At 43.5% G+C, this 23,506-nt stretch overlaps 1 protein-coding gene across 2 annotated transcripts in view; it reads right to left on the reverse strand.

The window, feature by feature from the left end:
- PLCB1 (phospholipase C beta 1) overlaps nucleotides 1–23,506 on the reverse strand; it is a 2,042,221-nt gene that overhangs the window by 404,490 nt on the left and 1,614,225 nt on the right. The gene's annotated exons all lie outside the window — the stretch shown is intronic.

Consider the following 23,506-nt stretch of genomic DNA (forward strand, 5'->3'; position numbering starts at 1 on the left):
CTGATACAGACTCGCAAAACAGGGACTGTGACTTCCTATTAGGAAATGAAACTGAAACATTTAATTTCTATTCATGAGATGCAGCCCATTTTCGATGCATTTAAAAGAAAAAACTGCTTTATTGAAAAAGCAGTGACAGACATGGTGATCTGCTGACCCCAGCAGGCCACTTTCAGTGTGAGTGTGACCATTACCAAATGAGTCGCAAATTGTGACCTGCCGCGTTAATAATAATGAGGCAAGTCCTTTGAAACCCATTAGGGAATCGCCAGCAGTGTCTTAGACACTGTTGTACATTTTGCTGTGCGACTCGCAATTTGAGATTTGCAAAAAGTCACAAATTGCAAGTCGCATAAAAATGGTCATACATCTGGCCTTGTGGTAAAAAATCAACTCAAACACACACGAAAAACAGAACGCAAATGACTTTTATCAACAGTGCATGCTTTGCACTTTTTAGCACAAAGTAGATTTTTAAATTTAAAATTGACACAAGGACAGATTTCACACAAAAATATACAGGGAGTGCAGAATTATTAGGCAAATGAGTATTTTGACCACATCATCCTCTTTATGCATGTTGTCTTACTCCAAGCTGTATAGGCCCGAAAGCCTACTACCAATTAAGCATATTAGGTGATGTGCATCTCTGTAATGAGAAGGGGTGTGGTCTAATGACATCAACACCCTATATCAGGTGTGCATAATTATTAGGCAACTTAACAAAAAACAAATATATACCCATTTCAATTATTTATTATTACCAGTGAAACCAACATAACATCTCAACATTCACAAATATACATTTCTGACATTCAAAAACAAAACAAAAACAAATCAGTGACCAATATAGCCACCTTTCTTTGCAAGGACACTCAAAAGCCTGCCATCCATGGATTCTGTCAGTGTTTTGATCTGTTCACCATCAACATTGCGTGCAGCAGCAACCACAGCCTCCCAGACACTGTTCAGAGAGGTGTACTGTTTTCCCTCCTTGTACATCTCACATTTGATGATGGACCACAGGTTCTCAATGGGGTTCAGATCAGGTGAACAAGGAGGCCATGTCATTAGATTTCCTTCTTTTATACCCTTTCTTGCCAGCCACGCTGTGGAGTACTTGGACACGTGTGATGGAGCATTGTCCTGCATGAAAATCATGTTTTTCTTGAAGGATGCAGACTTCTTCCTGTACCACTGCTTGAAGAAGGTGTCTTCCAGGAACTGGCAGTAGGACTGGGAGTTGAGCTTGACTCCATCCTCAACCCGAAAAGGCCCCACAAGCTCATCTTTGATGATACCAGCCCAAACCAGTACTCCACCTCCACCTTGCTGGCGTCTGAGTCGGACTGGAGCTCTCTGCCCTTTACCAATCCAGCCACGGGCCCATCCATCTGGCCCATCAAGACTCACTCTCATTTCATCAGTCCATAAACCTTAGAAAAATCAGTCTTGAGATATTTCTTGGCCCAGTCTTGACGTTTCAGCTTGTGTGTCTTGTTCAGTGGTGGTCGTCTTTCAGCCTTTCTTACCTTGGCCATGTCTCTGAGTATTGCACACCTTGTGCTTTTGGGCACTCCAGTGATGTTGCAGCTCTGAAATATGGCCAAACTGGTGGCAAGTGGCATCGTGGCAGCTGCACGCTTGACTTTTCTCAGTTCATGGGCAGTTATTTTGCGCCTTGGTTTTTCCACATGCTTCTTGCGACCCTGTTGACTATTTTGAATGAAACGCTTGATTGTTCGATGATCACGCTTCAGAAGCTTTGCAATTTTAAGAGTGCTGCATCCCTCTGCAAGATATCTCACTATTTTTGACTTTTCTGAGCCTGTCAAGTCCTTCTTTTGACCCATTTTGCCAAAGGAAAGGAAGTTGCCTAATAATTATGCACACCTGATATAGGGTGTTGATGTCATTAGACCACACCCCTTCTCATTACAGAGATGCACATCACCTAATATGCTTAATTGGTAGTAGGCTTTCGAGCCTATACAGCTTGGAGTAAGACAACATGCATAAAGAGGATGATGTGGTCAAAATACTCATTTGCCTAATAATTCTGCACTCCCTGTAGTGCTAAATGACAGATTAGCATTTTCCATAATTACTTGCATTTCCTGTCATTTTGCCGAAATATCACATAATTAAGCTAAACCAAATTAGACGAACTTCACACACCCCTATTGTTTTTAGTATGTCTGATGTGTTATTAAACGGTTGGCCAGTGCTTTCTTTGTTAATGCTGACATTCTTTAGAAATAATCTGTTTCTTAGGGTCTTTTGTCACTGCAACTACGATGTCTAATGGGCCCACTGGCAACTACAGGAAGGTTTTCATAACTTTGCATTGATTTAGTGTTTGGGTGTTTTTTCTGCTCACTTTGTAAGAATGGTTTGTTTGTGAACAGATGTGTTGATCTTAGATCTAACTGTGAGTTCTTTGATTATGTATACCTCCAACCATAAATAACGTAATCAATTACACTGATTCCAGATGGGCTATGATTGTAAATTGTCCATGAACAACCCCCCCGCACGTCTTCAGCAATATGCAATAATTACACTGAATATTTTGCATATATCTCGATGTTGCTTTGCATGGCTGCTTATTTATTGGCCTCTGTTTTCTGCGAAGAATTTTGGGCAGTTGGTTATGTTTTCTAGTAGATAATGACATCCACAGGTACTGATGAAATATATTTCCTTGCAAGTTTACGCATTTATGTCTCAATAGCTCAATAATCTAACTGATCATCAGAAACTAACAAAGAGGTTCAGCAGGAGGTACCACCAGTGGGCAAATCTCAGCCTGCTGCTAATGTAGCTTTCAAAAGATGTAGGGCCAGATTTAAGAAAAGTGGTGCTGCACCCAGTGCAACACTACTTTTCTTGGGCCCCTTAGAACCCCCCCTAATATCACCATTTGCGCGCCATATCTAAAATATTGAGCACCACAGCTGCAGTAAAGGCACTAGCGCTAAAGTACTTGACTCTAGTTTGGAGCTTTGCAGAATTAGCGTCAACTATTTTCACAAATAATCCTTCAAAGTCCATTAAGGCCCATTATGAAAAGTGCTGTGCCTCATTTTACTGCCAGCTCTGAGCAGGCATTAAGGCCCATATTTATACTTTTTGACGCTAAACTGCGCTAACGCAGTTTAGCGTAAAAAAATTTAGCGCCGTCTAACGCCATTCTGAAGCGCCATGCGGGCGCCGTATTTATGTAATGGCGTTAGCCGGCGCTAGCAGACCGGCGCTGCCTGGTGTGCGTGGAAAAAAACCACGTAGACCAGGCAGCGCCGGCGTAGGGGGAAAATGGCGTTAGGGCGTCTTAAACTGGGGCAAGTCAGGTTGAGGCAAAAAAATCGCCTCAACCCGAGTTGCGCCATTATTTTCGACGCCCAGACGCCATTTAAATGACTCCTGTCTTAATAAAGACAGGAGTCATGCCCCCTTGCCCAATGGCCATGCCCAGGGGACTTATGTCCCCTGGGCATGGTCATTGGGCATAGTGGCATGTAGGGGGGCACAAATCAGGCCCCCCTATGCCACCAAAAAAAATTAAAAAATATAAAAAATGATACTTACCTGAACTTACCTGAATGTCCCTGGGGTGGGTCCCTCCATCCTTGCGTGTCCTCCTGGGGTGGGCAGGGGTGGCAGGGGGGGTCCCTGGGGGCAGGGGAGGGCACCTGTGGGCTCATTTTGAGCCCACAGGCCCCTTAACGCCTACCCTGACCCAGGCGTTAAATAGTGGCGCAAATGCGGGGTTTTTTGACCCGCCAACTCCCGGGCGTGATTTTTGCCCGGGAGTATAAATACGACGCATTTGCGTCGCCGTAATTTTTTTAGACGGGAACGCCTTCCTTGCATCTCATTAACGCAAGGAAGGCGTTCACGCAAAAAAATGACGCTATTTGCCCATACTTTGGCGCTAGACGCGTCTAACGCCAAAGTATAAATATGGCGTTCGTTTTGCGCCGAATTTGCGTCGAAAAAAACGACGCTAATTCGGCGCAAACGGAGTATAAATACGGGCCTAAATGTGCCAAAGAAAACTACTAAACAAATCACTTAGATTTCTTTGCGCCATTTTTCGGTCCACCTAATGGGTGATCGCTCCTTTAGCATACATTATGCATGGTGCATGCATAATGTATGGCAAAGGGTTACAAAGTGGTGCAATGCATGCATTGCGCCTCTTTGTAAATCTGGTGCTGGGTTTTTGGCCATCTAACGCCACATTGGCGTAAAAAAAAAGTATGCTAATGTGTTGTTAGATGGTAGAAGGGGCTCTTTAATATGCCCTTTAGGCCTATAGATTGCACCTATTTGAACCAGTGCTATGCATTTTTCAACTTCCACTTTGTACCTGATGTGTATAACTCTTTTTTGCATTCCTTGGTTTTGAACTGGAAGTTTATGGGTACTACGTCAAGCTACTGGTGTCCACTCCGCAGGCAATAATCAATGTCTTAAAATGCCACTTGTCATAGATTACACTCATTCCATGGTGTAGGAAGGTATCCTCTTTCTAGCCTTGTTACCCCCACTTTTGGCCTGTTTGTGAGTATATGTCAGGGTGTCTTTACTGTCTCACAGGGATCCTGCTAGCCAGGGCCCAGTGCTCATAGTGAAAACCCTATGTTGTCAGTATGTTTGATATGTGACACTGGGATCCTGCTAGCCAGGACCTCAGTGCTCATAGGTTTGTGGCCTATAGGTGTTCCCTGTGTGGTGCCTAACTGTATCACTGGAGGCTCTGCTAACCAGAACCTCAGTGTTCATGCTCTCTCTGCTTTTAAAATTGTCACTGCAGGCTCTTGACTAATTTGACCAATTCTGATTGGCACACTGGAACACCCTTATAATTCCCTACTATATGGTACCTAGGTACCCATGGTATTGGGGTTCCAGGGGATCCCTATGGGCTGCAGCATTTCTTTTGCCACCCATAGGGAGCTCAGACAATTCTTACACAAGACTGCCACTGCAGCCTGAGTAAAATAACGGCCATGTTATTTCACAGCCATTTTACATTGCACTTAAGTAACTTATAAGTCACCTATATGTCTAACCCTCACTTAGTGAAGGTTAGGTGCAAAGTTCCTTAGTGTGAAGGCACCCTGGCACTAGCCAAGGTACCCCCACATGGTTCAGAGCATTTTCCCCAGACTTGTGAGTGCGGGGACAACATTACACGTGTGTACTACATATAGGTCAATACCTATATGTAGCATCACATTGGTATCTCCGAACATGGCCATGTAACATGTCTAGGATCATGGAATTGGGGACAATTACATGCATCCCCGTGGCTCCAGCATAGAGCCGGGATACTGCCAAACTAGCTTACCAGGGTTTTCTCTGCAGCTACCACTGCTGCCAACACTTAGATTAGTTTCTGCCTCCCTGGGGCCTGGGCAGCCCAGTCCCTGGAAGGCAGAACAAAGGATTTCCTCTGAGAGAGGGTGTTATACCCTCTCCCTTTGGAAATAGGTGTTAAGGGCCTGAGAGGAGTAGCCTCTCCTGGCCTCTGGAAATGCTTTGAAGGGCACAGATGCATAAGCCAGTCTACACCGGTTCAGGGATCCCCCCAGCCCTGCTCTGGCACGATACTGGACAAAGAAAATGGAAGTGACCACTCCCCTGACCAGCACCTCCCAAGGGGAGGTGCCCAGAGCTCCTCCAGTGTGTCCCAGACCTCTGCCGCCTTGGATGCAGAGGTGTGATGGCACAATGGAGACCTCTGAGTGGCTAGTGCCAGCAAGTGACATCAGAAACCCCTCCTGATAGGTGCTTACCTCTCTCTGTAGCCAATCCTCCTCTGAGGGCTATTTAGGGTCCCTCCTGTGAGTTTCTCATCAGATAACGAATGCAAGAGCTCACCAGAGTTCCTCTGCACATCCCTTTTCGACTTCTGCCAAGGATCGACCGCTGACTGCTCCAGGATAACTGCAAAACTGCAACAAAGTAGCAAGAAGACTACCAGCAACATTGTGGCGCCTCATCCTGCCGGCTTTATTGACTGTTTCCTGGTGGTGCATGCTCTGAGGGCTGTCTGCCTTCACCCTGCACTGGAAGCCAAGAAGAAATCTCCGGTGGGTTGACGGAATCTTCCCCCAGCCAATGCAGGCACCAAACTCCTGCATCACCGGTCCTCTGGGTCCCCTCTCATCTTGATGAGCGTGGTCTCTGGAACACAGGAGCTGGATCCGACAGTCCAGTGGCCCTTCTGTCCAAATTTGGTGGAGGTAAGTTCTTACCTCCCGACGCCAGACAGTGTACTGCATGAACTGCAGCTGCTATGGCTTCTGTGCACTTTTGCAAGACTTTCTTTGTGCACAGCCTAGCCCAGGTCCAGAGCACTCCGTCCTGCATTGCCCAACTCGCTGGGTTGTACTTCGACTTCGTGGGATTCCCTTTTGTTCTGATGAGACGACCGCCGTGCTCAGATCTTCTGAATGCCTGTTCAGGTGCTTCTGCTGGTGCTGCCTGCTTCGGTGTGGGCTCTCTGTGTTGTTGAGCGCCTACTCTGTCGCCTACTCCAAGGGGTGACCTCCTGGTCCTTCCTGGGCCCTGGCAGCACCCAAAACCTTCAACCACGACTCTTGCAGCTAGCAAGGCTTATTTGTGGTCTTTCTGCATGGAAGCAACTCTCCATCCTCCAGCATACTGTGGGACATCTCCTGACCAAATGAGATGTTCCTAGCACCTTCAGTTGTTGCAGAACCTTCGGCTTCTTCCACCCGGAGGCAGCCCTTTTGCACCTTCATCCAGGGTTTAGTGGGCTCCTGCCCCCGCGGACACTTGCGTGACTCTTGGACTTGGTCCCCTTCCTTTGCAGGTCCTCAGGTCCAGGAATCCATCTTCAGTGCTTTGCAGTCAGTTGTTGTCCTTGCAGAATCCCCTATCTCGACTTACTGTCTTTCTGTGGTAGTAGGGTAACTTTACTCCTACTTTTCAGGGTCTTGGTGTGGGGTATCTTGGACACCTTTAGTGTTTTCTTACACTCCCAGCGACCCTCTACTCACTACACTAGGCCTAGGGTCCATTCGTGGTTCGCATTCAACTTTTGGAGTATATGGTTTGTGTTGCCTCTAGGCATATTGTCTCCTATTGCATTCCATTGTGTTCTGCAGTATTTGCACTACTTTGCTAACTGTTTACTTACCTGATTTTGGTTTGTGTGTATATTTTGTGTATTTTACTTATCTCCTAAGGGAGTATATCCTCTGAGATACTTTTGGCATATTGTCACTAAAATAAAGTACCTTTATTTTTAGTAACTCTGAGTACTGTGTTTCTTATGATATAGTGCTAAGTGATATAAGTGGTATGGAAGAAGCTTTGCATGTCTCCTAGTTCAGCCTAAGCTGCTCTGCTATAGATACCTCTATCAGCCTAAGCTGCTAGAACACCTCTAAGCTACTAATAAAGGATAACTGGACCTGGCAAAAGGTGTAAGTAACACTAGGTACCTACTATAGCCAGGCCAGCCTCCTACACATGGTTATTGTTTCAGTAAAGTTTCCAGGTGCTGATTTGTAACCAAGGATTGATGACTGTAGCCTCTGGATATTCAGCTTGCTCATTAAACACAATTAGATTGACTGCAAAATACAATGAATATTGTGAAAATGAAAGTATCATATCTAAATATTCATGGTTTCCTGCTCTTGGGTTAGGCATCTACATAGTTTTAAGGTTCGAATTTGTATCATATATTTGCCAAGAAATAAAACTGATGTTCTTTTTACATTTTATGAACTTAATTTAAGCATCCTTAAAATGCTTTCACATGCATTATTTGGTTCGTCTTTTTTCAGGCCCTAGCTGTAGCAATAGCTGTTTCGGTCCTAGTTTTAATTGTGTATTATGCTTGAACTGCATTTAGGCCACTAGACCCATATTGTGCTGCTTTTGTCAGCATTCCATGAAGTCTCCAACTATATCAAGTGTTATGTTTTTCTTTGGTCTATAAATTTGTGCAACATCTTCTTGTTTATGCCTATGCAATTTCATCCTCATTTCTGGTGATGTGGAACAGCATTCACTACTCTGTCTCACTCTGCCACAACTTGTTGTCGTTACCTGTCATGTGCTTTTTTGTTGTGATGCCCTTTATGTCCTCTAACTAGTGTTTTTTTAAAATGCTGGTACTAGTAGTTCTGTAATTATAAAGGGATAAAGAAGAAGATAGGTCTCAAAATTCAAAGAAAAAAGGTGGACTGCACATTATGCGTGGACCTGGTAAATGTGGCAGGGATGTGATCTACGCATTATGAAGTCTAGATTTTAGTTAATTGTATCAGAATACCTTCTCTCTTTTATGGTGGTCTGGATTGAGGGCCTGGCAGTGTCTATGATTTGTAAATTTACGGCCCATATTTAATATAAAATGACAGAGCGCAACACTGCACCAAAAAATTAGCAGTGCCGTGCTCCATCAATTTCACAATGCCGGGATGTGCTGTATTAAATAGAATACGGTGCACCCCTGTGTTTTCCTCTGCGCCGGCGCTAATGTTGCAGTCGAGCGCCAACGCAGCCACCCTTGCACCATGGTGCAAGGATGGCTGAGTTGAGGGGGAGATTGTTATTGTAAAGAATGTAGCACACATAGAAGGAGCAAAAAACGAGGTGAAATAAATGTATTTCTCCTCGTTGCGCCCTGTTAACACAACCCTTGGGGTGGCGTTAGATTTTGATGCTGCCTCAACTTTACAAAAACACGTAAATCTGGAGCAACGTCAAAATGCAATTGGTGTTGCTGTGGCATGCCCACAGCAACACCCATTGCATGCCCCTTCCACGCAACGTGCTGCGTGTGCAGGGGCTGTATTTACAAGGTCGCATTAAGCCACAAAAAGTGGCTTAACGCCACCTTGTAAATATGGTGCAGGTCATAGTGCCACCGGAGCATCATGAATCGTGGCACTCCAGTGGCACTAGGAGGTTCTTAAATATGCCCCTTAGTTTTTTTTCAAGTGTGTGCACATTGGTCTGGTTGATGTGCATTGAGTCGTGCATGTATTGCTCAAGGTGTTTGTGTGGAATTGTGCTGCCTGTATTTTAGGAACTGAGATGTATCTCTGCTTTATTATGAGTTTCAGTTTTAGTTGGTTATATTGGCACACATCCAACATTTACAGTAACGTCATTAGGATTATTATTGTGGATTGAAGGATTTTGATTGTTAGTTTCGCTAGCAGCTGTTGGTCGGAATACAATAGTCAGAACTATAGTCTATCATATATTTTGTGTCCTAAATAGCTTTTAAAAATAATTGCTTATTGGGAGCAGATGATCTATTATTAGCTGTAATAGAGCAATAGTTTTGTAAACCACATTTAGGACAAAACATTTATGTTAGGGGATGTTGTAAGTACCAAATTCTGGTTCCACACCTCACCAGGTTTTCCACAACTATTATAATGTTTTGTTTTCTAGTTTATTCAGTTCATTTGCTCCTGCGTATATATGGCTACATGGGTGGTTGCCTGACATGTTTTGGAAATGATCTCTCTAGATTGTCGGCCATCTAGGTATTCAATCACCGGGACAGACATCCCGGAGAATACTCATGCCTCACCTAACCATCTGTCATTTGAGTTCTTTAAAAGCAGAAAGTCTACATTGGGTTATAGGGTTCTGTGTGGTTCCCGGTTCAATGGAAGTATCTTGGCCGAAATTTGCTGAGATCATTTCTGGGATTTTTTGAGGGGATATTTAAATTGGTTTCTGTAGTTCTATTTTTCTAACATTTGTTGTTTAAATGTGGTTTGTCTCTTCTGTCACCTACTCTTAGTGTGAGCTATGATATTTTCTTTTGGGGGTTGTATTATCTTTTGCACTGAGAGGTGTTATGGTTCTTGCAACAAAACTGTTAGTGTGTGTTACAGTGTTTTCAAAGGGCAGGTTTTGTCTTCTGTATCCAGGGCTTGTGAATCTTTTGTCTAGCTAACATTTAAATTGTTCTGTCAGTGCGTACCATCTGTTTTTATGTACTTTTTTTTTACATAAAATATAGTTTTGCTATATCAGGTCCTTGATCTGTGTCGTGAGTTCATGCATACCAGCCTTACATTCACTTTTCCTTTACTTTGTTTCATCTTCAAGTTGGTCCAAAGCGGAGAATATTGTTAATTTAATTGACACATGTAAGAATCAGGCACCCAGAAAAAAGCAGTCAGGCCAGCAAAATTAGAATAATCCCAAATGACTGCAAAACAGTACACATCCAATTAATAGACCTGGAATTATGAGTTTTTAAAGATTCATGAAAAAAACACATCACCTGTGGGCATTTGGCTGCCAGTGTTGTAAGCCAAAATGAGGAGACCCTCCTGCAGAATGTAAAGTAAAGCCCTTAGTCTCCCATATCTCACATAACTTAATTGGTCTTAGGTTTAATAGGGCCCTAATGAAAAATTAAAGATTGGGTGTGCCCTGAAAGGCTGGCAGCCATCAGCCTCAAAAGGGGTGCCTTACGCCCCTGCTGACCTCAATGGACCGGGACAAAGTCACAAGTTCAGGCCAACCATGATGGCAGGCCGGTCAGGCACAGCACCAGGTGCAGCCTGCTGAAAGATCTACCTTCTGCCCTTGGTGTGGAGGCTGTACAGTGCTGCAATGCAAGGCTCTGCGTTGCATTGTTTCAGGCCTGTGAGCTGTGATCAGGAGCTGTGAGGAGCTGCAATGCGATGTTCTGCATCAGTCTGTGACGCTCTGTCTCAAATTTGATGAAGCTGCTGATTGGGAGCTGTGAAGTGCTGCGATGTAAGGTCCTACATCAGTCTAAGCCACTTGCATTGGATTTGATTAAGCCACCAATCAGAAGCTGCAAGATGCTTCAGTGCAAGGGCCTGCATCAGTCTGCACAGCGCTATATCCAATATAGTAAAACTCTTTGGTTGAGCTGGGAGGACTGCACTCTGACTGCAGCCAATGGTCCAGGACTAGAAAGGCAGCTCAAACAGGAGTCACTTCTGGGCATCATATGTTCAAGGGAAGCATATCTGGTGTTCCTTCTTCAGACAGCGAGGCCTCTTCTTCAGAAGTTTCCGCAGATCCAGTAGTGTTCTAAGAAGAGGTTCTGAGGATGCCACGTTTATACCCAGTGCCAGTCTGTGTGCGGGCTCCCTCTCTCTGTCTACCCCTAAACTGGTTCTGCTTAGTTCTGCCCCTCACTGTGGGTATGTTTCCATACTCCCCACTGTAGCAAAGGACTGGGAGGTCCAGGTGTCAACTGTATTTGACAGTGACAGGGCAGGTAGCTTCAGGAAGGGGGTAATCAGAGCTCTCAGGTTACCCTTTGAAGCTGAGGAAAGGCTGAGTGCAAACCCCAGGCCATTCTGCTCAGAAGAAGAATACCATTCCCCACATGGAAGGCACTTTTGTCTCCTGTCTAGAAGGAATACACTTCGCATCACAGGTGAGCCATTATCGGTCATGTGTTCCTGGGCACGTGGCAGAAAGTCACATCTGCATTAGGCAGGGAAATGACAACTTTCTAAAGGTGACAGTCCCAGAATAGTAATTTAAAATCCGACTTTACTGGTAAAAAGTTTTTTGAAGTGTTTAATGAAAAGTCCATGGGTAGATGTTGTATCATTTAGTAAGCTAAATATGTAGACTAAATGTGCCAATTAGGTATATAACAATTTTACAATGTCTAAGGGCGAGAGAACAAGCACTTTGCCGCTGGTTGGCAGAGGGAAATCGCACAAAGTCCTAGTGCCAACAGAAATGGCTTAGACAAAAACAGGACAGTAAAGGCAAAAGATCAAGAGGAATACCTGTCAAAGATGTCAGCTCTAACAGCGCATCTCTGGAGCTCAATGTGGGACATCATTAGGGGTGCCTCTTTTGTTAAGCGACCTTTTTGTCCCACCTAAAGGTTCAAATATACTCTGCACTATATTGTGATTTTGTGCCTCTGCTTGTGATTCTTCCTCTATATTACCTTAATCTCTTCTTAGTTTGATTCTGTGGCATCGGAGTTTTCCTTCAAATTGTATGGGCTTTTTCAGTCCTTGCCCAGTCCCAGAGTGATTAATGGTGAGCATTGTGTGGTGGGCACACCCACTTCTCATATAGATGTTGATCTGACATTTTCACCTCTTACCCAGTCATTTAAAATTAATAAGCACATAGGGCCAGATTTACAAGAAAGTCGTGCATCAGTATTGATGTGCCGCTTTTCTTGCGTCATTCTTGCCCCACCTAACCACACCATGTTTGTGCCGTATTTATAATACAGCGCACCATGGCGGGCGTTAGAACAATAGCATCAACATTTGTGACGCTATTGTGGCGCTTTGCTATGCTAGCATAAAAAATGGTGACGCTAGTGTAGAAAAGTGCAAAGAGGCTCATTGATTTCAATGGGTGCATCATTTTAATGCCTGCTCTGATCAGGCGTGAAATATGTTGCCAAAAATGGCACAGTGTAATCTTGTAGATTTCACTGTGCCATGTTTGCTGGCCTCCTAATGCCAGAATGCCGCCCTTTCATACATTATGCCTGATGAAGGGGCACAAGGGGTCGCAAATTTACTAATTGGCACAATACTTGCATTGCGCCACTTTGTAAACCCTTGTGCCACATTATGTCTGCACCAGACATAATATATGCAAGGGGGTGTTGCCGTGCAGGTAGGCCCAAAACAATGGTGCAGTGAAATTTACAAAATGTAACTGTGCCATTTTTTTCATTATTTTCCATGTCTGCTCAGAGCAGGCATTAAAACGGTGCACCTATTTTAATCAATGGGTTTCGCTGTGTATTGCTAAACTAGTGTCACCATTTTTGACGCTAGTGCAGCAAAGCACCAAAATATCGTCAAAAATGTTGTCGCTCTTGTCCTAACGACCACCATAGTGTGCTGTATTGTAAATGCGGTGCAACCAATGTGTCATTGGTTGGGTAAAAACAACACAAATAAAGTGTGCATCTGGATTGGTGCACCACTTTCTTGTAACATGTCCCTACGTAGTTAGTTGAAATATTAGGCATTTTTTTATCTTCACACTCCTGACTTTGGTGTATTCATGAATAGTATTTCTGGGTTATCCATTATCATTGTTTTGTAGGTACCTCTTTTATTTTTTTCCCATAGACAGGTTTTAGCTACGTGTTGTCAAACACCTTTTGCTTATAATACTAAAAATAAGAGAGGCCTTTGGGTCAGCCCATTGCTTATCATTGGCTGGGTTTCTTGATTTTCAATTCTGCCTGAATTAGCGAATTTCATAGGACTTTGATAACTAGCAGCAAGCCTCTCCACAGACTCCTTGTAGCGTAAATTCAGGAGTCCATTTGTATCTCTCTAGTTGAAAGCAGGTTTATTGCAGTGTAAATGGCATTGTTTTTACTTTTCAATTGAGTATGCCTCCCTTAATCTGTGATTTTCTAATGTACCTGCGTGCTGGGTCCTGGGGCTGAACTAAACTCTGATACACTAGCTTCTGACTCCTCTCCATGGACGTTTAATTCACCAAAATGCCATGGGTAGCGTAAGTGACATCACGCCATTTCATCTTTACTTTCACCCACACACATATGCTTCCACAAATGCACATTCACTCATAGACACTCTTTTTTCAGTGGCTATCTTAGTCTCAGGGGCTTTGCATCAAAACCTTTGAGGGATTGCACTGATATGCTCCAGTAATGCTACAAATCCAGGCAGAGCATCACAAAACTGTATTTCCGGTGAGAAAAGAGAACGTTTCCAGTGCAAAGCACCGTTTGTCTTGATTAGAAAATAGTACTCACCACTTTGTGTTGCTATGGGTCACTTTTTGCTGTGTGAGGCTTTAGTAAATCTCAGCAAGAAAGTCATAAAAAACATCTAGAACCTCTAGTGGTCTTATGCAGAAGTGAAAACATGCCACTTCCACACTTGCATGTCGTCCTATCGCTGATAAACATTCAGAACAGTAATTACATGTAAAAAGAGGAGCAAACACCACCCGGCACCCACGAAGCCTGAAAAAGTGCTGCTGACTTATAGTAAGAGACCGCTTCAATAACAGAATGATTGACATCTTCCATGGTGATCACCGAGACTTCCAATAGCAGCCCATTGGGGTTTCTTACATCTTAGTTCTCTCCTGCCTTCCCATTCAAAGAAACCTTATATAACTCCTTCTCAGTTCTGGTGCCATTTTCTTCATTTTCGGGAACCATATAATTTGAAATTCACAGTTTGAAATAAACAAGCCCTGCTTTTCATTTTGCTTATTAGCTCTCTGGGATTATCGTGTTTCCTTGGGCAAATTCCCAAGACATGCCTCTTTTTTAGACTCTGTTGGCTGTAATCTCCATCCCTGGAGGCCAAAATCAAGTATTTTGAATTAGTCTGAAGAATAGATCCTTTATGTAGAAACACTGCTTAAGTCTTCTAATGAAGGGTACAGTTTTAATAAAAATGCACAGCATGGATGATTCTCCAGAACAAGTGCCTTAATTAATAATGCACAACTAAGAATTTTCATTTTACAGTTTCTAAGGTGCATAAACAGTGGAGGGCAAAACAACCTCTGAAGATCATTGCACGTGGAGCTTCGATGACTTATAGAAACTTTCCTGCTTATTTACACACAGGATGAACATCCTGATATGATAAATAATACATGCACTGCAATAAGTCGTATCATTTATCTTATTCGAACTACAATGATTACATGAAATATTTAAGGACATATTTACAAGAAAGTGGCACATTGGTACAGATGAGCCACTTTTCTTGTGTTGCCCCTTTCCCCAACTACCAACACCATGTTTGTGCCACATTTATATACGACGCACCATGACGTTTGTTAGGACAATAGCGCCAAAAGTTGTGGCGCTTTGCTGCACTAGTACCAAAAAGTTTGACGCTAATGCAGCGAAGCACAGGAGGCGCATTGGTTAAAATGGGTGCATCATATTAATGCCTGCTTAGAGCAGGCGTTAAAAGTGACACAAAAAATGGCGCAGTGAAATCTTGTAAAGTTCACTGTGACATTTTTTTAGGCGTCCTTGCGTGATAATGCCCCCCCTTGCGTACGTTAAGCCTGATGCAGGCATAATGTGGTGCAAGGGGTTGAAAGTGAGGCAATGCAAGCATTGACCCACATTGTAAATACGCCGCAGCAAAAAGCCACCTTACCGCTATGGCGGTGCAAGGTGGTGCTAGGGGCTTATAGATATGCCACTTAATGTGTAAAAAACAGTTGACTTTATGGCACAGGGCAAACAGGGTGACATTAGGTAGCAATGACAGTTGGTGTGCAAAAAATCTCCCAGTACCCAAGGTATATGTAGGGCTATCTCATTTTTTCAATTCAAACAGTGGTCAAAAATGAATGCAATGTTCAAACTTGCATTCTGTACAAGGCAGTGTCAGGCTCAGATCAGACAGAACGGATGCATGACAGCATTGACACATTATTAGCATGTCTGATAGGACACGGACTAGAATGGAGGAGGGTAACTCATTGTTATATCCAAACTATACCCAATGTACTAAATGTTTTTGTAGTTTCAAAGTCCAAAAGTTGAAGTCTCTATGACCATAAATATCTCACTCGCAATGTATGAAAGGGATATTATGAAGCACAAGTGTCTTTGTGACTCACAATATACCAGAAATTGCCACTCCGTGAGAATCAGTGGGGAAAGGGGCTGAAATGGGGCTTGCACTATTCTTAGTGTTTTTTAATGAAATAGATCAATTGTTTAGGGCAGCAATTGCGACTGCGCACTATTGATTAAATACTGACACCCATTTGCAAAGTGGAAGCTTTATGTAACAGACAGCTTTCACTTTGGTGGGGGGGCGGGCATTAGGGATTGGCATTGGGGCAGCACACAGCGGGGCACAAAGACTGAAATTCGTGAATACCAGTGCAGGAATGGAGGTTTACGGAGCACTAAAGGCTTCCATCCCTGCATGTGCAGCCGTTCTGGAGAATTTAAAAAAAGTAATAATTCCTTAGAGAAGCAATTATGTGAATCCTACTGAAATTAGGCTTTTTAGCTGTGATGGATTAGTGCATTTTTTGCAGAGGAGAAACATTCTTGCATTTCAAAATGAAAACTGTGTGCAAAACTGTAACTGGTTTGTGACCCGAGAACACTGTAGACTGGGTCTAATTCCCGTAATATTTGTGAAGTGAGTGTACTGAATAAGAACCTACAGAATAGGGTCAGAACAGTTTTCATTCCCTCCGTTCCCTTCCAGGTACATACCCAATTCTCATAGTCTTCTGCCGTGTGTAGTAGCATACATTGTATAAGCGACAGCATTCCTTTTTCCAATGAACTAAGAACCACGTTTGATACAATAACTGACTTCTGTTATTGATGTGGACTTTTATCATGTATCAAAAAACAGAACTCTCCAGAACACTTCCGTATTTCCCACTGTCCAGTGTTCATAAAAAAGGCAGCTTAGAAAAGGAAGGAGGAGGACGTAGATGCAGTGTACAGCCCATGTGGCGCTCCTTGGCGGAAGTCTCACTACGATCCCGCTCGCTCCGCAGAGGTCTCCAGCTTCTGTGGTCCATATGCAGGAACCCGCAGATGGGCGGAGGGCGGACAGAAGGCTGGGTGCATAGTGGTGCACTCGGAGCGTAACGGAACGGGACGGAACAGAGAGGCAGGCAGTTGATGAGGTGACGAGGTGGCAGCAACATAACACGCAAAACAGCACTCAGGCACCCAGCCTGCCCAGCACTCTTCCACCTCATCACCCTACCACCGACCACTGCCTGCCCCCAGTTCTAGCTTCAGCTCCAGCTCCAGGAGAGATCAAGGGGCGATTAAGAGGGGTCAAAGAGGAGATGAAGAAGACAAAGAAGACCCAATTGAGCAGGGCTGAGCGGGTCGAACAGAGCAGAATGGAGCGGAGGTGAGCGCAGGGGTTTGGGGGTGTCAAGGGCAGTCCCGGAAGAGTATGTGGGGAGCGTTGAGGTTGTAGCTAGCCTCGGTCAAACGTGTGCCCCCAGGACCCTGCAGAGGCACCCCGGCCAGTGATGGGTGTGACTTGCAGGGGCTGGAGAGCTTCACTCCATACCCCAACCCCAACTCCAGCCGAGCACACATCCCTCTCTATCCTCTCCCAGCCAGCCAGACTCCATGTACACCTCCCTCAGAGAGAGCTCTGGCCGAAGTGATCAATACGCCACAACACATCAAATCACGGAATATACTTACACCATTATTCATTCCTTTAATCTCAGTCTCAGCTCCAACTCAAGTATAACAACTGAGTAATTCCTATCTTGTGCAAAGATAAGGGCACTAAGCTGAGCACAAGAAGGCGCTCACACCAACTAAAAAGGCCACATCCGCTAATACACACTTGGAAAATATCGAACCTGCTATCCTTCCGCTAATGAAGCGAACTGAAGGCAAGGTACATCTTGGCAAATCAGACCCTCAACCTGGGGCCGTTGAACAGATTTCTAAAAAATCCTCAAGAGAAGACCCAGGAAGCGACCCCAGGGTTTCTACACCCAAGTGGTCCAAAGCCACGGAGGCCCTGGGCATCCTGGCCGCCACAGCTGCCCGCAGACCAGAAACTATGCAAAAAGGAACTGCCTAACCACCTCACTAGCCCGGCGCAAAATCATCATTCACCAAAAAAAAGCCACCCAAACAGGAACAGCATCAAGGCGATAACAACAAAACAGGGCTGGTCAGTTAAAAGAACAGCTCAAACATCAGTCCTAGATATTTTTAACAGGGCACCGAACTGCTGCGCTTCAGCTGAAGGCCAGCTCCCGCTCGGGAGTAATCCGATACATATGATACCTCTCTGGCTTGGGAGCTTGCACCTTCTCCAATGAAAATTTCTATCATCTTGCAAAGCATGAGATCGTCAGGGGCCCCTGGTTCAAACGGCATCCCCACCCAAATCTTCAGAGAAGACAAAGAGCTTTGGTCCCCGGTTCTATCGGCACTCTATTTTTCTTGCCTAGAATCAGTGGAAGTACCCCTAGTCTGGAGAGGCTCCATACTACATCCAATTTATAAAAAGAAGGGATAGGCACGACCCAGCCAACTACTGTCTTACTGCCCTATTAGAAATCGAAGCAAAAGTCTTCCTTCTGGATAAATTACAAAACTGGGTAGAGGACAATGGGGTAGTACCACTCTGCTAAACTGGGTTCAGCGCAAAATCTGTGACCATAGATAATGTAGTGGCTCTCTCTTTTCTGATACACGAGGCAACCACTAAAACAACCCCTTTGCTATTTGCTTGCTTTGTAGACTATTCTGCAGCCTTTGACGCAGTAGATCAGAACCTGCTATGGAGAAAGCTCCAGAATTGGGGAGTTCCAAGCAAGTTATTAAGGGCTATAATTCTACTTTCGCACATCAACCTGGGTAAGAGTCAAGCTGTTGAGTTCTGCCATTACCAAGAAGATCCCCACCACCAACGGGTTAATACAAGGATATGTGCTGGCACCCATTCTATGTAATCTTTACACAGTAGACATGTCACAGGCATTAAAATACGCAAACCTGATCCCACCAAAAATTGGAAACCTTAGACTTACCCTCCTGCAATATGCAGATGACATCGTCTTGTTGGACCACTCAAAAACTGGCCTACAAAAAGCACTATATGTTTTGCATAGCTATAACATTGTAAACAAAATGACGGCGAATCCCTCAAAAACTAAAGTAATCATTTTTGGGGGGTCATTGAAATATCGGCACTCCCACTGGAAAATAGGGCCACTCATCATCAGCAGCACAGACACCTACAACTACCTGGGTGTTTGGTTATTGGCAAAGGGAAAACCCAAAGTTCACCTTCACCATCTAAAGGCAAAAGCCAACTTCATAATAACTAGAATATGACAGCTGAACAACTTAATGGAAAGCCTGACCACCAGACTAATTCTTCAAGTTCTTAAAGCTTCTTTTCTTCCAGCATTAAATTACGGGCACAATGCCTATCCAGGCCAACTTACCATGCTGACAGAAAAGCTCCAAGTGAAAATCTATAAAAGAGTATTCAAGCTTCCACAGTATTTAAGGAGTAGCCTGATAAGGTTAGCATCTGGCCTGGAAGGTTAAAATTGGGCATATATGGGGGCTTACTTGAAGTACTACCACAAAATAATCATGGCACCAACTAATACTGTGAAATCAGCTCTTTGTCACATTTTTTAAATAAAGACAAATCCCTGGTCACAATACTTAACCACAGCACTAACTAGCCTACAAATTGATTGAGCAGAATTGATGAAACTGACACAGTCACAAATATCGATCAAGGCAGTCTTGAAAAGTCAGATAAAAATGCTCTCCGTTCATGTGACCTGGCAAAAATGAGCAACACTCCAGCACGAAGAGCGGTAGCAGCATCCCATAAGAATGACACACAGTATCTGGCACCTCAGATGTATCTAGCTTGCACAATTAAGAATAACTGTGTGACACTGATCGCTTTTGCTAGACTGCTCGGCCTAAAAATAAAGGAACTGAATCCAAAATGGCGCTCTCTCACCAACATAAACTTGCAGGCTCTGCGGCTATAAAACAGAGACATTCATCTATCTACTATGCTGCTGCCCGGTACTGTTGAACACACAATGCACTTTACAAAGACCTCTCTTCCTTCGCCACGGCATAAGATCTTGTTCCGAGGCTAGAACTTTGGAATTCACTGTAAGTGAGCCAGCAGAACTGGCCAAATTTGGGAAATTCATCTCGCAGCTGGAAGCAAAATTAAACGAAAATTGCACGTCCATCTGATTAAATTTTTAACTATTTTAATAGTTATAAATTAATATTTTATTTTATAAATGCGACATCAGGAACTTATCAAGTTTTAGCATACTTTTTTGCACCTCTTACTTCTCAAGTTTTATATTTATATAAGGGGTTCTAATTTAATGGTTTTACTGGTTAATAATTGTTAATACCATTCAACAGTGGCTTACTCCTTGAATTACTAGCTGATGTCTAGTATTGAAAGAGTGTTTCTTTTCCTAAACATGTCATGAGTTACCACAACAAATTTTTTATTTAAATGGCTATATTATGTATATTTTGCAACGATTTTAAGTAATCACGCAATAATGATGATGATGATGCGGTAAAGGGGACAGCACTACATTCCAAGGAAAGGTTTCAAACACAGCAAGCACTGAGGCAGCACCATGCCTGTGGAATTTAGAGACAGAAAAATAATTTAATGGATGGTGAATTAGGTATGATGGTGAACCTGGAGTAATAACAAACACAGCTATGATATAGAAAGAACACATATGAAGGTTTGTAGTAGTGGAAAGGCAATCAGAGGCCTTGTGCAACAGATGCTTTATGAAAAATGTCACAGGCAACACTATATCCCCCATACAGGAAACGAGTACATGTTAGAACATCGTTGGATCTGGAGTATTGTGTGAATCACAGTACTGCATTGAGAGGCTCAGATTTAGCACCAGGAAGAATGTATAGGCAAACTCAGACGTCATTCTAAATATGATGGAATTTCAAAAGCTTATTCTGACAGTGTCGGAGTCAGTGGAAGTTTCAGGAGCTATTATGCTGTTGGTGTCAAGGGTGTCATCTAAGTACCTTGAGTGCCCCCTGAGAAGTGATGAGAACATCACACAGTCACATTTAGAAGATGTAGGCAGTTTCATGTCCCCTACTTTCCTAAAGGCAGCCAGCTTCATTGTGACGCCTCCTACAACTAGCTATGTTCTCTTTTTGCTCATACATCCCTTCTCTTCTGACACTTTGTACAAACTCCAAGTAGCTTCAGGGTCCTCATATCAGCTTCTATTATGAAATGCATGGTTGTAGTGCCTATGTAAGAAAGTGATATGCATTAGTTATTTGGCACAGTAGTAGCTACACAAAGTCAGGTGGAAAACAGGATTTCAGGTTACTCTCCACTCCTCACAAATGGGTTTGTGTTGCTTTACGAATGCAGGCTAGATCTACTGCAACAAATAGGTACCTCCATAAACCTTACCCCATAAACAAGAGTAGATGAATATGAACTGTGTATTGAAGTGAGTGGGCTGTTTCTCAACTGTGCATTACCACGAAACCCACAACTCTAGAGCCATACTTTAGCCAGTAGAGATACCAAACAAGGTCTCCTGGCTGCTGTGCACAAATTTGATATTTGCATGTATTCAATGGATAGACAATGTTTCAGAATGACAAATGCTATCTAACTGGTGCATCATATCTGGAAATTATGCTATATCTCTACTGATCCCTGTTGACTAATTGTGGGAGGACACAAACTGCCATTCTCAACAGGTAATTTAAGTATTCTGCTGTGCACCTGTATACTCTGATATGAAGTGGTGCAGATCTTTATGCTCAATCTAGAGAGCTACATTCTCATAGTAAAATTTGACAACCCCCAGGCAGAGTGCACCTTTCTTTTGGCCTCCAACCTAACAGAAAGGTCACTCAAGCAAATTCTATAAGGGACTAATTTATGAGGCCTTGCCCCATAGGAGTATCACTTTTGACGATGCTCCAGTGGCGTGGTGCCCTCCTCCATATCTACAAGGTGGCGTTAAGCCGCTTTACGTGGCTTAACCCTGCCTTCTAAATATGGGCCCCCTTGATGCAGTTTTCTGCTGCAAAGGGGTGTGAGATGGGTGTTACTGTGGACGTAACCACACAACACCCATTGCTTTTTGACGCTGCCCAGATTTACAAGAAATTGTAAACCTGAGGCAGCGCTAAAAACTAATGTGACCTCAGGGGTGGCGTTAGAGCGGCAAAACAAGGAGAAATACTTTTATTTCTCCTAGTTTTTTGCATTCTGCAACACACATACAACGAGCAAATAGCCATTAATTATTGTTTATGTGCAGGAAGGTGGTCCTTCCTGCACATAAACAATAACCCCCGCAATGCAGTCATCTTTGCGCCATGCCACAAGGGTGGCTGTGTTGGTGCTAGGCAGCTGATTGAGCGCCGGGACAGGGGAAAACACACAGCTGTGCCTAATTCTTGTAAATACAGCACCTCCCTGCATTTTGGAAATGATGCAGCTTGGTGCAGCAATATTGCTTGCGGCACCACGCTGCGCCATTTCCTACTAAATGAAGCCCTAAGAGACATACAAAATCAGATTTTTAGAACTTTCTGCTGTTTTAAACTTGGATCACACAGTGACTCCAGTACAGAGATGCTGTTGTCCTCCAAGTGAGGGCTTTCTCGTGTTTGAAAAAAGGTTTCTCTTGATCAATGGCTAATACAACAGTACACTTCATCTGCCTTCTGTCCCTTTATCTTTTCTAGAGTTGTTGAACCTCAATTTCAAACTGGAACAAATTCAGACACCTACGCACTGTTGACTGTATCCGGGTATCAACATCATCCCATTTGGGAGGTGAGAAGTTATTGTCCATTATGAATTTCTCTGGTAACGACGGACAGATAGCTACTGTGCTCTGTGCAGGCAACTGACTCTCCAGGGTGGCCAATACTAACAGTGTAGCTCAGTCATCATAATGTACATACAGGATTTTATGAGACATTCTACGTATATGCTGCTCTGGAGATACCAGCTATTCCTCTTACATGGAGTGGCTGGTGGCACCGTCTTGCAGTGCAGTCACAGGGCCAGTCTGACCAACTGTCTTGTCAAAATACCAGATTGTAGGAGCATAATCCTTAGCCAGAGTATCGGCGTAAACTTTTATTGCACCAATGGATATTAAATATAACTTCCCTATTATCTATGCTTGGCCACTCTCTACACATCCATCATATATATCCCTTTCAACGTTCTCCACTCATAAGCTCCACTTAACAGAGTACTTGCTCTCCTTTGTGAACAAATAAATAATACTTCTTACACAAACCCTAAAATCTAAAAGAGACAAAGGGCTTTTTCTCTCCAAAGAACTAATCCTTATTGATGTGTCCGTATACCCATTTCCCCAATTTATCTTTATTCTTATTCCCAATTTGGGGTTTGACTGGGAGACCTGCTGTAGTCTTTCCCATGGATTGTTCTGGATTCTTTAGCGCTAAATCAGCTCCTCTAGCATGTTCTCTAGGTTCAGTGATCTTGGCATAAATCAAATGTTCATTAAGTGCACAAAGCAATTTCTCAAGATGTTTGTGAGATCCTTGATTACTTTTTGTGGGTATGGTTCCCAGAAATGGAGGAATCGTGTTTTATTAAGCAAAATACAGTTTTAATGGGAAAACCTGGACTTAACCTCCAGTAACAATGGCAGAAAGCAGACAGCAGGCTTTACCCTAGTGAAATGTGTGTTATGAGTTGAAGAGGCACAACAACATTAAAATGAGAAAAACAAGCAATAAAATACCCAAATGAATTTAGTAAAAAGAATCATTTGATGGTAAAAGCAAGCTCAAAATGACAAACATTGGGTAAGGAGATCAAGAGATATTCATTATTTAAGCAAAATGCCAAAAGCTCCCGTGGGAGCAATGGGAGAATAATTGGCAATGCCAGTCTATGTTACCCAAAGTGATCACTGG

This window comes from Pleurodeles waltl, chromosome 5, assembly GCF_031143425.1.
Source record: "Pleurodeles waltl isolate 20211129_DDA chromosome 5, aPleWal1.hap1.20221129, whole genome shotgun sequence".
NCBI classification, from domain to species: domain Eukaryota; kingdom Metazoa; phylum Chordata; class Amphibia; order Caudata; family Salamandridae; genus Pleurodeles; species Pleurodeles waltl.